This window comes from Narcine bancroftii, chromosome 4 (assembly GCF_036971445.1).
Source record: "Narcine bancroftii isolate sNarBan1 chromosome 4, sNarBan1.hap1, whole genome shotgun sequence".
In the NCBI taxonomy this organism is placed as follows: Eukaryota; Metazoa; Chordata; class Chondrichthyes; order Torpediniformes; family Narcinidae; genus Narcine; species Narcine bancroftii.
The window spans coordinates 92116221-92132297 of record NC_091472.1 but is presented as its reverse complement, the minus strand read 5'-3'; the positions used below and the strand labels follow the sequence as shown (position 1 = coordinate 92132297).

At 46.2% G+C, this 16077-nt stretch overlaps 1 long non-coding RNA gene across 2 annotated transcripts in view; it reads right to left on the bottom strand.

Moving 5' to 3' along the window:
- Positions 1 to 15729, bottom strand: part of LOC138760834 (uncharacterized) — a 31119-nt gene extending 15390 nt beyond the window's left edge. Inside the window, exon 1 of one of the 2 annotated variants that reach the window (XR_011355891.1) lies at positions 14996 to 15729. This is a non-coding gene — a long non-coding RNA (uncharacterized lncRNA). The remainder of the gene's footprint in view (positions 1 to 14995) is intronic. The other variant, XR_011355892.1, reaches the window with a different exon arrangement.
- Between the last annotated feature and the right edge of the window lie 348 nt (positions 15730 to 16077).

Genomic DNA, 16077 nt, shown 5'->3' with positions numbered 1-16077 from the left:
AGTGTATGAATTCCTGACTTTATAAAGCTTTCTCACCTCGCTGCACATATAACCATATAACCATATAACCACTTACAGCATAAAAAGGCCAGTTCGGCCTTACTAGTCCATGCCATAACAAATCCCCACCCTCCTAGTCCCACTGACCAGCACCCGGTCCATACCCCTCCAGTCCTCTCCTCTCCATGTAACTATCCAGTCTATCCTTAAATGTAACCAATGATCCCGCCTCAACCACGTCTGCCGGAAGCTCATTCCACATCCCTACCACCCTTTGCGTAAAGAAATTTCCCCTCATGTTCCCCTTATAATTCTTCCCCTTCAACCTTAAACCATGCCCTCTAGTTTGAATCTCCCCCACTCTTAATTGAAAAGGCCTATCCACATTTACTCTGTCTGTCCCTTTTAAAATCTTAAACACCTCTATCAAGTCCCCTCTCAATCTTCTACGCTCCAGAGAAAAAAGCCCCAGTCTGCACAACCTTTCCCTGTAACTCAAACCTTGAAATCCTGTCAACATTCTCGTGAACCTTCTCTGTACTCTCTCTATTTTGTTTATATCTTTCCTATAATTTGGTGACCAAAACTGTACACAGTACTCCAAATTTGGCCTCACCAATACCTTGTACAATTTCATCATAACCTCCCTACTCTTGAATTCAATACTCTGATTTATGAAGGCCAACATTCCAAATGCCTTCTTCACCACACCATCTACCTGAGTATCAGCCTTGAGGGTACTATTTACCATAACTCCTAAATCCCTTTGTTGCTCTGCACATCTCAATAGCCTATCATTTAATGCATATGACCTATTTAGATTTGCCTTTCCAAAATGTAACACCTCACACTTATCTGTATTAAATTATTGCAGGCTGCTGGGCTGCACTTATACTCCCAGCCCAGATCTGGCTGAGAACTGCACTGGAGGGCGCTGATGTCATCCGGGCATCACATGATCCCCAAGCATAGATTTCTGAGCCCCAAGATGGAAGAAAGGGAAACCCCTGACAGCGCCATTTTGACCGACTGCCCTGCCACGTGGCTTACAAGCGGGGCCGGTTCGCCTGCCTTGTGGTGAGCCGCCACACAGCCCCCCCCCCCGTGCGAATGTCCTTTTTTGCCAGGTGACCTCACTTCTTGTGATGGGCAACGACCACGGCCTTGGTGGGATCGAGGTGCGCTGGCTTCAGACTGTCCATGGTAAACAGCTTATGCCTGCCGCCCAAGTCCAGCGTGAATGTTGAGCCGGAATGCTGTATAACCCTGTATGGCCCCTCGTACGGTCGCTGCAGAGCTGCCGCGGTCAGGCCCCGCCGATCAAAAATGAACCGTGGAAAGCAGCTCGCCAGGAACGTGAGTCAGGCGGGTGCCATGCCTGGGTGGTGGTGGGGGTTAGAAGGAGTCAAAGTCAAAGCCCTGAGGTGAGGAAGTAGTTCATGCGGCAACCGCTGGGGATTGTGAGGTCCATTGACGAACTCACCAGGTAGTGCCAGCACGGCACACTGTAGACCAGCTCAGCTGATGACCCCTGCAGATCTTCCTTGGGAGTGGAGCAGATGCCCAGGAGCACCCAAGGCAGTTCGTCCATCCAGTCGGGACCGGTGAGGTGGGCCATGAGCGCCAACTTAAGGTGGCAGTGCAGGCATTCGACCAGTTATTGGACTGCGGGTGGTAGGCCGTGGTGCAGTGTAGCTGTATCCCCAACCTGTTGGCGAGCTGTGCCCAGAGTGCAGATGTGAACTGGGTGCCCCAATCGCTGGTGAGGTGATCCGGGATGCCGAACTGGGCGACCCAACCATGCAACAGGGCTCGGGAGCAGGAGTCAGTGGAGGCATCTGGCATCGGGATCACCTCAGGCCAGCGAGTGGTGCGGTCCACCACCGTAAACAGGTAATGGTTGCCCCGGGAAACAGGTATGGTCAACTTTTACAACCGCTTCATCCTGGGAGCTGCACACATCATGCAGCCACTGTTCGCCCTCATCGCAGCCAAGCACAAAATGCTCACTTGGAACCCAGAAGCCTGCACCGTATTCGAGGCCACCAAGGACGCCCTATTGAAGGCCCCCATGCTCGCCCACCCACACACCGACCTGCATATGGTGCTCTCTGTCGATGCCTCTGCCACAGCTGTCGGTGCCATCCTGGAGCAGCAGGTGAATGGGCATTGGAAGCCGCTGGCATTCTTCAGCCGCCTGCTCTGCCCGCCGGAACGCAAGTATAGTGCCTTCGACCGCGAGTTACTGGGAATGTACCTGGCGGTGGGGCATTTCTGCTATTTTTTGGAGGGGAGGACTTTTACCATCTTCACCGACCACAAACCCTTCAACCAGGCACTCACGATGGCAAAGGATCCCTGGTCGGCCCACCAGCAGCGTCACCTCTCCTTCATGTCAGAGTTTACCACCGACATTCGGCACAAGGCAGGGAAGGACAATGTGGTTGCCAATGCACTCTCACGACTGGCCATCTGCGCGCTGATGCCCAGCCTCGACTTCGACCAGCTCGCTCGGGACCAGGAAGCTGATGAGGAGATGAGGGCCTTCAAGACCGCCATCACCGGCCTGTGGATCTGAGACCTCACGACTCCAAGCGGCGAAGGCACCATCCTGTGCGATATCTCCTTGGGCACCCCATGGCCAGTGGTTCCGTAGGAGTGGCCCAGGTAGGTCTTCCATCACATCCACAACCTTTCACATCTGTCCATCAGGTCCATGGCAGAATGGTTCATACAGCATGGGTTGCAGAAGCAGATCACGGGCTGGGCCAGAGCATGCACCCATTGCCAGACGTCCAAGGTGCACAGGCACACCAGGGCACTCGTACAGGAGTTCGAGCACGTCCGGCAACGGTTCAGCCACATTCACATGGACATTGAGGTGGGGCAGCCGGCCAAAATGGAGCCGTTGAGGGTGTTCCTTCCTTCCAGCTCGGGGCTCAGAAACCTGGGGACCACTTGACGCCCAGATGACATCAGCACCCTCCAGCCGGGTTCTCAGCCAGGTCCAGGCTGGGAGAATAAGTGCAGCCCAGCAGCCTGCAATAAACTAGTCTGCTCACTGAACTCAACCCGTCTGGTTCTGTGTGTTATTGCAGGAGCAGTGTAGCCGCCAGTACAATTGGTGACCCCGACTGGTTCAAACGTCTTTGAACCCATCATGAGCGAGCCTGGGATCAGCACTAAAGCCGTGAAACTGCCTGAATTCTGGGTTCAGGAGCTGGAGACCTGGAGATGTTTACCACCGCCACCTGGCTGTCAACGCGGAGGCCCAGTTTCACCTCCAGCAGATTTCGTCTGACATGACCAAATTCTACCATGTGGTCGCTGCCCTGGACCAGGCCACCGCCAGACGTGCGCTGCGCCTTCTTCAGCACCCACCCGCCGAGGACAAGTACAAGACTATCAAGCAAGTGCTTACCGGTTCCCTCGTACTATCCAGACACCAGCGTGCCGCTTGGGTGCTGCACCTTGATGCCCTGGGGGACAGGTCCCCAATGGAACTGATGGACGAGATGCTCACACTCATGGGTGAGCACACCAACTGCCCACTTTTCGAGGGCATCTTCCTCAAACATATGCTTGTGAACATCCGCCCACTGCTGGTTCAGGAGAGCTTCACTAACCCAAGGAAGGTCGCCCAGAAGGTCCAAGATTGCATGATTCTCAGAAGGCTCAGTGGTCCAACAGGTAAATGAGGCCGCTGATGTCATCTGGGCGTCACGTGGTCCCCAAGTGAGGGTTTCTGAGCTGCAAGCTGGAAGGAAGGGAACCCCCGATGGTGCCATTTTGGCCGGCTGCCCCGCCATGTGGCTTACAAGCAGGGCCGGTTCGCCTGCCTTGTGGTGAGCCGCCAGAGTTCCACTGTTTTCTCAATCAGTTTCTTTGGGAGTATTACCTTCTGTACCTGTAGATGGTCCTGGTCCAATGGCCTAGTTATCAATATCAATGTGGTCATTCTCTGAATCACATTGATGGTGATGTCTAGCTGGGAAATCAGTAATTGATTTGGACTTTTTGACAGCTTCTTCTCGAAATTTGGCATGCTTTCTCTTTGCTGCACCTCTTTAATATTTTTTCATTGTGAAAATCTTTGAGGTCTGTAATTTTGCTTCCACCCACTGACCAATAGATTATAATATTGGTAGTAATATTTTTATATTAACCAATAGATCAAGAATCAATGTAAGTGTGTAATTTTTTTTGTTCCTTTACTTGTTTAACATTATTAAAAATAAAATATTACTACCAATATTGTAAAATTTATTGGTCAGTATGTGGTAACAAAATTACTGACCGAGAGGATTTTTACAAACTTTGCTGCTTTATTATATTTAAAAGAATATGCATAAAAGTATTTTGCATTAACTGTTAACAAAAAATAAAAACAAGAAATAAAAACATAAAAGACAGCACTAAACAACAAAGTGTGTGAGTGCTGTGTAGGTTCAATGCAGATATCTATTTGTAAACCAATTTCACAACAAATATATGAGTATGAAGAAACTGATGGGGGAAGACAGGCTCTATCAAGCTACCACTCAATAGCAAGACAGACACGATCACTCATTCCCATGTGGTGCATGTTGAGCATTGTGGTGGCTGTGAGAATCGGAAAGATTTTTTTTATTTATGTGTGTGGCCACCACAACAGGATACATATAATAAATTTGGAACATAAGTTGGTTTCAGTGATCTGCATTTATTTACCTATATTAATCTTTTATGAATCTTTTTTAAAATATTAATATTTTGTGTCCCCCCCGACTCTCTTTACAATATCAATATCCTTTGCCTCTACCGGGGAGTAGCCTCCCTCCAAATCATAGTCCTCTAGTGTGCTGTGAGATAGCAGTGGAACGAACTGGAGACGTGGGCTGTTAGGTTGAGTGTCACAGCAGAGTGTTTTTCAAACTTCAGGCACTCGTTTGTCGGATTGCACATCTGCCCTGCTACCTGCATCACACTGATGCAAGTGTGCATACCAACTTCTGCTCTGGAGCGGAAGAGACGGGTGCGTATCACCATATTTGTTGCGACTGCCCCGCCGACTGTGTGTAACAACTGGTGCTGGTTTGTCATGACAGAGTTACACGCCGCTAGTCCCATGCCAACTAGCCACCTGACCCCCCCCTCCTGTTCTGACCCACCCACATTACATAACTACAATCAAGTAACCTTCACTGCAGCTTAAAACAATTGTTCTAATATTTCCTGGCTGTAAAAGTTAACTTTTTATTAGCTGGGAGAAGAGATTGGATGATTACTAGCTAGTGCTAGCAAATTCTATTGGACTCAAGCAGTGTTGTTGGTGATGGCAGGATGTGACTTGAGAAAGAATTTCAGATGCAGACTGCATTGGGTCAATATGAGGCCAAGTTACTCGCCTGCCCTGACTCCCACATATGCTTCCTGCAGTTTGTTTCTACATTCTGTAATTAAGAGGCTTCGAGATAGACGCATGACTATGAAGGGGGTGGAGTGATATCGATCAGGTGTTATCAGGTTCTATGTCCCATGTACCTCTTCGCATAAAACACGGAAATGACTTGTCTTTCTGGTGTGGCGAAAAAACTAGCACTGAATCATGACCGACACCTTCCTAGTGAGCTGTAACATTAGGCACTTTCAGGTGGCCAATTGGCCTGCTTGTAAAGCCGCATATTTTGGCAAAATGCGGCTGTGGGAAGGCAACGTGAATGTGCAGGAGGCGCCTGCAAGGCGAGTTTGGTAACCCTCCTCCAAGAGGGATAATCCCCGCAGCACAGTTGCCTCCCCAGTCAACTGTCATCTGAATGCAGCCGCCTAAAAGTGGCTGCATTCAGATGACAGTCAGCTGGCCAGTGCCTGACAGCTCCTCTCCCAGTCCCCACGCTGTCGGGCGGCCGGCACAGGCTGTTTAGCACAGGGACGTCCCCGTACTGATCCTGTTGCCCCGCTCTCTCCCCACTCCCAAAATCAGTCCCCACACTGTCATGACTGATTTCGGGAGTGGGGAAAAGGGGGCTGGAGCGGCCGGCGGGGGAGAAGGGAGCTGGCTGAAACAATGCCGGTACCCGACTCGAGCGCCTCCTTCTCCCCCACCGGCCACTCCAGCCCTCGTATTCACCCACCGGTGCTCCAGCCTCCTCCGCTGCCGACCGCTCCAGCCCTGTGAGTGGGGAGAGAGCAGGGCAGCGGGATCAGAGTGGATCAGCCCGTGCTGGCCACCCAACAGTGTGGGGACTGAATTTGTGAGGGGGGAGAGAGTGGGGCAGCGGGATCAATGTGGGGACATCCCCACATTGATAGCCCACGCTGGCTGTCCCAGCTGATAGCCAGCCATCATGAATTGACAGCCCAAGGGACAGGAGCCGGAATGCGATCAGCTGTCCTTTCATGTGGCCAGCGCTGAGCTTTTAACACTGCCACCTGAACTGCAATTTAAAGGGTCGCTTCTGCTTCTTCAGGCGCATTCTGAGCTGAGAATGCACCTGAAAAAGCCTATTCATGGGGAGTGAACAAACCGCCTTGCTTGGGTAGGTTGCTTGCTTGTCGCCTTGCGACTTCCGTTCCCCAGACAGAATTAATTTAAGGCTTCGCCTTCCTCTGGTGTGTCTGGTTGAATGTTGCATATGCCCTGAGCACCATCGCCTTCAAGAACATTTTAAACAGCGCAGTCCAAAGAGAAATGTATCTGAAACCAAGCTCCTGATTAATTCTGTGACCTGCAGAGAACGAACAGAGTTGGGAAGTCGGACACACAACAAGATAATATTTATCTGCTGAGGGACCACTGCCTCACAAGACGGTGCAGCCCAGGAGAAGGACATGTGGCCCATCGAAGTTGGGCTGCTGCTACCAGAGCCCCCCAGTTAGCCCCATTCCCTTGCACTTCCTCACACTCGCCGGGACCTTCCGCAGTCTCGAACATTTATCCCGCTTCATTTTGAGGCTGATTCTGCATCCACAAAACCATGAACCGAAAGGAAATTGGTCTGGGCTCCCCCAAGTCCGCTGTGCGAGTCCATACGCGGAGAGGGTTTCGGGAAAGATTGCCACGCATATTCCAACTTTGGTAAAATGAAGGTGCATTACAGGCAAAAAGGAACAAGGACTATTAATAAACTATCCACAAGTATCAGTGCCTTCATGTCAGTGTCCCCGCTAGCCCGACTTGTCTGCACCTGCCCGCCACCGCCCTGCTCCCTGCTGCCATGTCACTGGGTGGGGGGTGGGGGTTGCTGGATGAGCAGTGAATGAGGTGCGTATCACAGGATACCTGGTCTCTGACCCAATCTTTATATGGCCATGTTGTTAATGTGACTGCTCCGGTTAAGCCTCAGTCAGAGATGACCTCAGCACATTGATGGTGGGAGAACAGTGATAGGTATACCACTGAAGAGCGAGGGTCAATGGTTAGAGTCTTATTGGATATGATGATCACCCGGTATTTCTGTGGCACATGTTTATTGCATTTATCAGCCTACATCATACAAATGTTGCTTAGACAGGGGCTGCTACATGGTTGAAGGGAATTGAATATTGTGCAAAACATCAGTGATCATCCCTGCTTCTAGCTTCAGGGTGGAAGGAGAGTCTTTGATGAAGCATCTGAAGATGATTGGGTCCAGGACACTGCTCCAGTAACAGCTACAATGATCTTCTGCTGCTGGGCTCATTGATCTCCGAGGTCTGACTCCGACATCTGAAGTGTCTTATTCTTCGATGACCATACATCCAGTTCTCCCAGAACTCCTTTAATCCTTGGTTAAATGTCACCTTTATGTCCAGGTCAGTGATTTCCACCTCACATCTAGCATTAAGCTCTTTAGTCCATGTTTGGGCCCGGGTTTGATAAACTGAAAAGTTTGACAAAATCCAGAGTGGGCATCAGTGAACAGATTATTTGCGAGTGGCTCGTGATTATCACTGTCAATGATGTATCTCTCTGATAATTAGTCAAATTGGAATTGTCCTGCTTTTTGTGAAAGGCCATACTTGGACAATTTGCCACATTGATGGCTAGGTGCCAGTGTGGTAATTGCACTGGAATATCTTGTCCAGAGGCACAGCTTGTTATGGAGGGTAGGTCTCTATTCATGCAGTTGTGAAGTTCCCTGGTCCCATAGTCTTTGTTGTAACCAGTGCTCTTATCTCTTTTCTACTATTACTTGGATTGACCAAATTGGCTGGAGAGTGACAGATGTTATCAGGGGTTTCTCAGGAGGAATCTGAGATATGACATCCATATGGCACTTTGGACAGTATTTGCCTTCTAGTTTCTCTGCAGCATTATGTGTTCTGCCATCATAGAAGAACACTTTGGGTGTTTTGTTGCAATGAAAATGTCATACGAGCACATGCCAACATTGCCATTGTGTCATTAACCTGCGAAGTGTCCTAATGATGGCATCCGTTCAAACTCAAGACTGGCTTTAGATTTCTTCCTTCCCGCCTGCCTGAACACTGAAGCACAGTGATGACCAATACCCCTTTAATCAGGTTCAGTGTTTGGAAATATGCATGAAATGTAGTGTGGGGATCTGTAAATGTTTTAGAGAAAGAAACTAGATAATTTTCTGTATTCTACGCACTAAAATCTAATGAATAGATGGAGAAGATAACAACACTAATGATCCCTTTTAGCTGAAGGAGGTTGGAATGCAAGGGGGTTATGCTTCATTTATCCGGATTAGTTATGACCATTCCTGTCTGCATGACATTATCGGACTCCACCCCTGCTTCTGGACATCTGCTGTTGGCACAACGATGATGCAGTTGTTACATTCCACTTAGATTTTCAGCACATTCCTGCAAACAACCCATTTTTAATGCAACAGAATCATTCACACATCTGCTGCTTATACCTGAACAATCCAAGATCATTGGCCCATCTCATCCCCATTAATTCTTCCCAATGCAGGCTCTCACTCTGACTGCTTTATAATCCCTGGCTTTTGTCACCAGGTATCCCTGTAACTTTGTCCCCAACCTCCCCTCCCCCCCCCCTCCACCCCACCTCCCCTTCCCTCTCATCTCTCCAGTTCTCCTGTAGTATCTTCATTTCTTGCCTCTTCCACACTTTCAGTATAAATCACCCCACTTTCAGCAACCATTCTTTCAGGTGTCCACCTCCTAAATGCACTAAAACTCACCACCTTAAAAATTGCCTCTTTCAGATCATTGTGTTGATACTTCTTTCTATGCCTTGAAGTCAATATTTTGGCTGATAACATTCCTATGAAGCATCTTGGGGCTTCTATTTCCATTCACAGGGAATTGTGTGAAAGTTGTGCTTGTGTTCAGTTTTACAAAAACACAGAAATGCTAGAGTAACTCAGCCAGTTTCGAAGTGTCCATATGAGGTGAAGGTATATTACTGACATTTTGGGCCTGAGCTTTTCTTAAAGGTATAAGCAAAAAAATAGGAAGGCATATGAATAAAGACTGAAGAATGGCAGGGGGAGGAGTCCAGACCAAGAGTAAAAAGGTGTTAATTGGATATGATGAGCGACAGAGAGCTAGGGGAAAGGTGGGGGGGGGGGGGTAGAATTGTGTGTCTGTAGGGGAGGGAGGGGAGGAGGAATTTAATGGAAATCGGAGAAGTTGATGTTAATGCCATCTGGTTTGAGGGTGCCCAGATGGAAGATGAGATGTTGACCCTCTAATTTAAGGGTGGTCTCAGTCTGGCAGTGCATGAGACTATGGACTCCGGACTCTCTGATGTAGAGGAGATCACAATAGGAGATGAACCCTGCAGATTCACAAGTGCTTCAGTTGGGCACCAATGTGCCCCTGGGCACCATTCCTCCGAGAGAGAAGAGAATGGAACAGTGCAGATTCAGTGCTCTGATCCCCGGCTGAATGAGTTTGAATGGGAACATGGATTGCATGGACCTAACATATTCTATCATAAGTTTGAGGACTAATCATGTTAGTTTTTTGAAGGTTTCATTAATACTCAAGAACATTCCTTTTCTAAATCAAATTACAGGTCTATCTACCAAGATACTATACAATGAGAAGCTTTGTGTGCAGCCTAAAGAGATGAAAATCATTAAGTCAAAGAATATCATTCTGAAGTAAAGCAAAAATATCTGCAGGAGGAACTCAGCGGGGAAAGCACCATTGTTTTTTGCTCCAGGTTCCAGCATCTACAGTGTCCTGTGTGACACCATTACAACTTAATTTAGAAAAACAACACACAGGTCCTTCTGGCCCACAAGCCCACATCACTCAAATTACAGCCATGTGACCAATGAAACAACAAACCCTCCATGTCTTTGGAAGAAACTGGAGGGAACTCACACAGACACATGAAGAAGGTACAAACTCCTTACAGTCAGCAACAGATTTGAGCCCATGTCTCTGGCACCATAATGGTGTTGTGCTAACCACTGCACTAACTGTGGTTCCTTTTCGTATGGGTGGATAGTTAGAATCCACCCACTGTCCCTGGATCAAATTGCAGGTCAATTAATTAACCAGCAATTTGATCCGGGGAGCTCTGGAGCTTTCAGCAATCCATTTTAAACAAGATCATGTCAGAGGAACCTGTTGTCTTTGGACTGGAAGCATCTGATTCACCAGCATGGGGCCACATGACATGAGAGCTGAGCAATTAAAAAGAAATTTAGACATACAGCATGGTAACAGGCCCTTCGGCCCACGAGCCTGTGCTGTCCAATTGCACCAAATTGATCTACGACCCCCGGTACGTTTTTTTGAAGGGTGGGAGGAAACCAGAGCCCCCAGGGAAAACTCACACCGACACAGGGAGAACGTATAAACTCCTTACAGACAGTGCAAGATTTGATCCATACCCCGCTCACTGGTGCTGTAATAGCATTGCGCTAACCATGCCTTAGGGTGGGAATGCACTCTAAATACATGGAGAAAAAGAGCACTAAAAAGGATCTGCATTTTTAAGGGAACCGAGTTTTGATTTTGGAGTCACACAGGAGACTACAGATGTTGGAATCTGAAGCTAAATAAACTCTGTCAGAGGATCTCAGTCGAGCACCATCAGTGGGATACTATTTGAGTTTCAAGTTGAAACTTGAAACTCTATTTGCTCTCCATGTATTTTCACCTTCCTACCATTCTCATTTTTCATTGATGTTTCAGAGCCTATTAGCCTCAATCACCAGTTAAGGTAAAGAGATGGAAATCAGTTTAAAAATGATCTCATGTGTGACCACATTGATGTGGATAAGCCAGATTTCTGATTTATTGTCACATACAACCCTGAGATTCCTTTTTATTGCCGGTGCAGCAGAATCACCACTAATTGGAAGTGCAAAAAATAAACTGCACAGTGTAAACATGTAAACAACTAAAAGAACTGTAAACAGATAATGAATGTAAACAAACTGACCGTAAATCAATAAAGTGCAAAAATAAGAGTCCTTAAATGAGTCTCTGATTGACTTTGTTGTTGAGGAGTCTGATGGTGGTAGAGAGGTAGCAGCTGTTCCTGAAACTGGTGGTGTGAGTCTTATGGCACCTATATCTCTTTCCAGATGGCAAAAATAAAGTATGTGCTGGGTGGTATAGGTCTTTGATGATTGCTGATGCTCTTCAACGGCAGCGTTCCCTATAGATGTTCTCAATAGTGGGGAAGGTTTTGCCTATGATGTCCTGGGTTGTGTTCACTACCTTTTGGAGGGCTTTACGCTCAGGGGTATTGTGTCCCCATAGCAGACCATGATGCAGCCATTCAACACACTTTCCTCCACACCTCTGTAGAAATTTGCCAAGGTTTCTGGTGTCATATCAAACCTCCACAAACTCCTGAGGAAGTAGTGGCACTGATTTGCTTTCTTCATGATGCCATTGGTGTGTTGGGTTGAGGAAAGATCCTCTGAGATAGTGACTCCCAAGAACCTAAATTTGTTCACCCTCTCTACCTCTGATTCCCCCAGTGATCACTGGATTGTACACTTCTGGCTTTCCTTCCCTGAAGTCAACAATCAACTCCTTAGTTTTGATGACATTGATAGTTATTGATGCACCGTTCAGCCAAGTTTTCAGTCTCCCTGCTGCATGCTGACACATCCCCATCCTTAATACCACCCACTGCCATGGTATCATCGGCAAATTTGTAGATGGTGTTATTGTTGTACCAAGCAACACAGCTGTAGGTGTAAAGTGAGTAGAGCAGGGGGCTAAGAACACAGCCCTGTGGTGGTGCTCTGGTACTAATGGAGATTGTGTAGGAGAAGTTCTTACCAATCTTCACTGATTGTGGTCTGGAGGTGACGAAATCCATGATCTAATTGCGCAGTGGGGTGTATTCTCCCAGGTCTTGGAGTTTGCTGATCAGTTTTGAGATGATGATGGTGTTAAATGTTGAACTGTAGTTGATAAAGAGAATCCTGATGAATGCATCTTTGGTGTCCAGATGTACCAGGGCTTGTGTTGAGTCAGTGAGATGGCTTCCACCATAGACCTGCTTCCATAATAGGTGAACTGGAATGGATCCACGTCACCGCTCAGACAGGAGCTTATAAGCTTCATCACCAGCCTTTCAAAACACTTCATCACTATTGATTTAAGTACTACAGGTCATTAATCGTTACTGCACTCTTCTTGGACACCGGTACAATTGATGCCTGTTTGAAACAGGTTGGTAACACAAACCTGCTGTGGAGTGAGATATTGAAGATATCCATGAATACCTTGGTAAGTTGGTCAGTACAGATTTTTAGTATTTAGTCATGTTCTCCATCCAGGCTGATACTTTCCTCGGATTCACTCTCCTGAAGGTAGCACACACGTCATCCTCCAATACAGACAGGGTGGGACTGTCAGGGATGTTGGGATGTGGAGGAGTGGTTCTTTGCTATTACTGTCATCAAATCGGGTGTAGAAGGTGTTGAGTTCCTCTGGGAGAGAAGCTTTACTGTTTGCTACTTTACTGGATTTGGTTTTGTAACAAGTTATGGGATTAAGCCATCACCTTATCCAGCAAGTGTTTATCACAAGTGGCTCCATGGCATGCCCCTTGTTGGCGTGGTTCTCTGAATTGATCTCTGAAGTCTGGAATGCCTGCCCTGTCTGTCATTTAGGAGTTTTGCATACAATTGTAGTATGTGGAGAATTAGGCAATAACCAGGTCATTTGTTTCATTGGTGCTAGTTTAGTAATAAATATTATCCAGGCTACCAAAATGGAGATTGAAAAAGGGTCCAGACTTGAAATGTTGACTGACCATTTCTACACGTGATGGTGCCTGACCTGGTGAGGTCCTCCAGCAGCTCTTTGTCTACACCAGTCTGATCCTTGTTTTATTTCATGATCTCATTGTATCTTTTACATCAAACTGAAAGGTTACAGCATCTCAGGCAAAAGCTCTTTAGATTAAAACAAAATAAGGAGACATCTCTTTTGCTCAGAGATGCATCCTTGAAGTTGGATATGAGGCAAAAATGCTATACATAACTTTAACCCTTCCTGCAATCCTTCACATCCCACTTGATGGAGTCAGATACTCCTGCTATGGCCTGGCTTCAAACCCACAAGCATTCAGAACAATGGAGTGTTTAAAAATGCACTAATATTTGTATCCAGATTACCACTAAAGGTTGAGGGATCACCTGATGAAGGCTTTGAGGTTATGAAAAGATTAGATGGAGGAGAAATTATGATGATACCAAAGTTCAGGACTCAGAATTTACTTGCCCATTGAAGGTAGAGGATGGTTGTAGATGGTTCACATTCTACATGTAGGTTGGTTCAGTGGGAATCCATAGGGATCTGTTCTGGGACACATCCTCTGTGATTTTTAATAAATGGCCTGGATGAGGAAGTGGTAGGTGGTTTAATAAGTTTCTGGTTGCCATGAAAGTTGGTGATGTTCAGGATATTCTGGAGAGTTGCCAGAGTTACAAAGGAACATTGATAGGATGCAGGACTGGGCTGATAAGTGGCAGATGGAGTTTAACCCAGAAAAGTATGAAGTGGTTTATTTTGGTCGGTCAAATTTGAAGGAAGAATACAATGTTCATGGGAGGATCTGAGCAGTGTGGGTGAACTGGGAGATCTTGGTGTCTATGTCCATAGGATACTCAAAGCTGCTGCACAAGTTGATTGTGTTGTTAAGAAGACATATAATGTGTTGATCTTTATGAACTGTGGGATCGGGTTCAAGAGCTGTGAGGTAATGTTACAGCTATATAAGAAAATGGTTAGACCACTTGGAATATTGTGTTCAGTTCTAATCAGCTCCTTACAGGAGAGATGTGAATGCTATAAAGATGGTGCAGAGGATGTTGCCTGGATTGGAGATTTGCCTTATGAGGATAGGTTGAATGAACTTGGTCTTTTCTCCTTGAAGTGACGGAGGATGAGGAGTGACCTGATGAGAGGCATTGGTCATGTGAATGACCAAATGTTTTTTCTCAAGGCTGAAATGGCTAACCCGAGGAGGAATAGATTTATAGTTATTGGGAGTAAGTAAGGGGCACTACAAGAAGAAGGTTTTTCACACAGAGAGAGGTGGGTGCATGGAATGTGTTGCCAGCAATGGTGGTGGAGGCAGGTACAATAGGATCTTTTAAGAGACTATTAGATAGGAACATGGAACAGAGAGAAACAGAGAGTTGTGCAGTCGGGAAATTTCAGGCATTTGTTAAAGTAGATTATTAGGCAGGCACAACACTGTGGGCCAAAGGGTCTGTACTGTACTGTAGATTTCTATGTTCTATGTTCAATATGGTTCAAGGGAAAATCAGTGGTTCAAGTGCCTGGGTATAAAGAAACTGGAAAAACACAAGAAAAGTAGGTGCTGGAATTTTGGACAAATAAGAGGATCTGGAAGGACTCAGCAGGCCAGGCAGCATCAATGGAGAGAAAGAGATAGTCAGCGTTTCAGTGGGGGAATGATCCAAGATATAAGGGTATTTTCCCATCCTTTGTAAACCTTTGGTATAATAACTCCCAAAGCAATTTGTTTGCAAAGTTATTATTAGCAATTACTTTACCATTGACAAATATAAATACAATTACTTACTATTAGCACATTCAAAAGCAAAACACTGCAGATGCTGAAAGTCCACTGGAAAACAGAATAAGCTGAAAATACTCAGCAGGTTGAACAGCATCTATGGATAGAGAGCTCTACTAATGATGCCATTGTGCACGGAGTCCATGGAACAAGTGACAAAGGGCACATGTATTATGCACTTACACCCCAGACATCAAGTTCCTTGTCGTCAGTGAGATGACACCTTACATCTGCAGTTGATTTACTAACTCCCCATGTCAGGGATGACAGACTGTACTCTGGAGATTTCTTCACAAAGATCCTGATCCAAACCATCTCTCAGAAACATGACTGCAGCAGGTTTTAAATGTAGGATCCAGATAGAATCTTTTGATTTGCCGTGATTTCTTTGTTAAGCACACAACACTCTCAGTCTGACAGCATGTATTCAGCAGCCTCTTGCAACAGGCAGGTTGCTCATATCTTCAAAGTGTTTTCCTTTCAGCAGTAAGCTCTTGTATCACACCTGCACCAGGCTCGTCCATCCCACAAATGGTTCTGAGTCTCACTGTGTTCAAAGTCAGGATCCATTGAATCATTGCACTGTGTTTGCAGAGGAGTGATGAGGGCAGCATGATGTCATGACACCAGAACAATGTGCTCAGTTGCCTAGAGACACAAGAGTGCAGATAAAGGATACACTCTGGTCCCATTCTGTGCATTCTGGTAATTACAACACTACCTTCCTTCAGCAGTCAATCTGAAATAGATTCTTCCAAGAAGAAATTCAGACTGTAAATAGCAAAATGGAAAATATAATTAAAAAGTCTTCAGTTGTTTTCAATTTAATTCTACGAAGGGACTGAGTTTGATTGCCTTAGTTTAGAAATATGTCTTCAAAGCTAATCAGAAACATCAACAATAAAATAAATACTATGGTCACCTTACATGATGATAAATATCAGTGCTGGGTAAACTGCTGGCGATGTGATGCATGACCAGTTTTAATCTAAAACCAATAATACTCAGTCGTGATTGGTGGACTAGTTTGTTGAAAGTAATTTGTTAATCTAAAGTGCAATAATGAAAGAGAAATTATTTAGATTTCA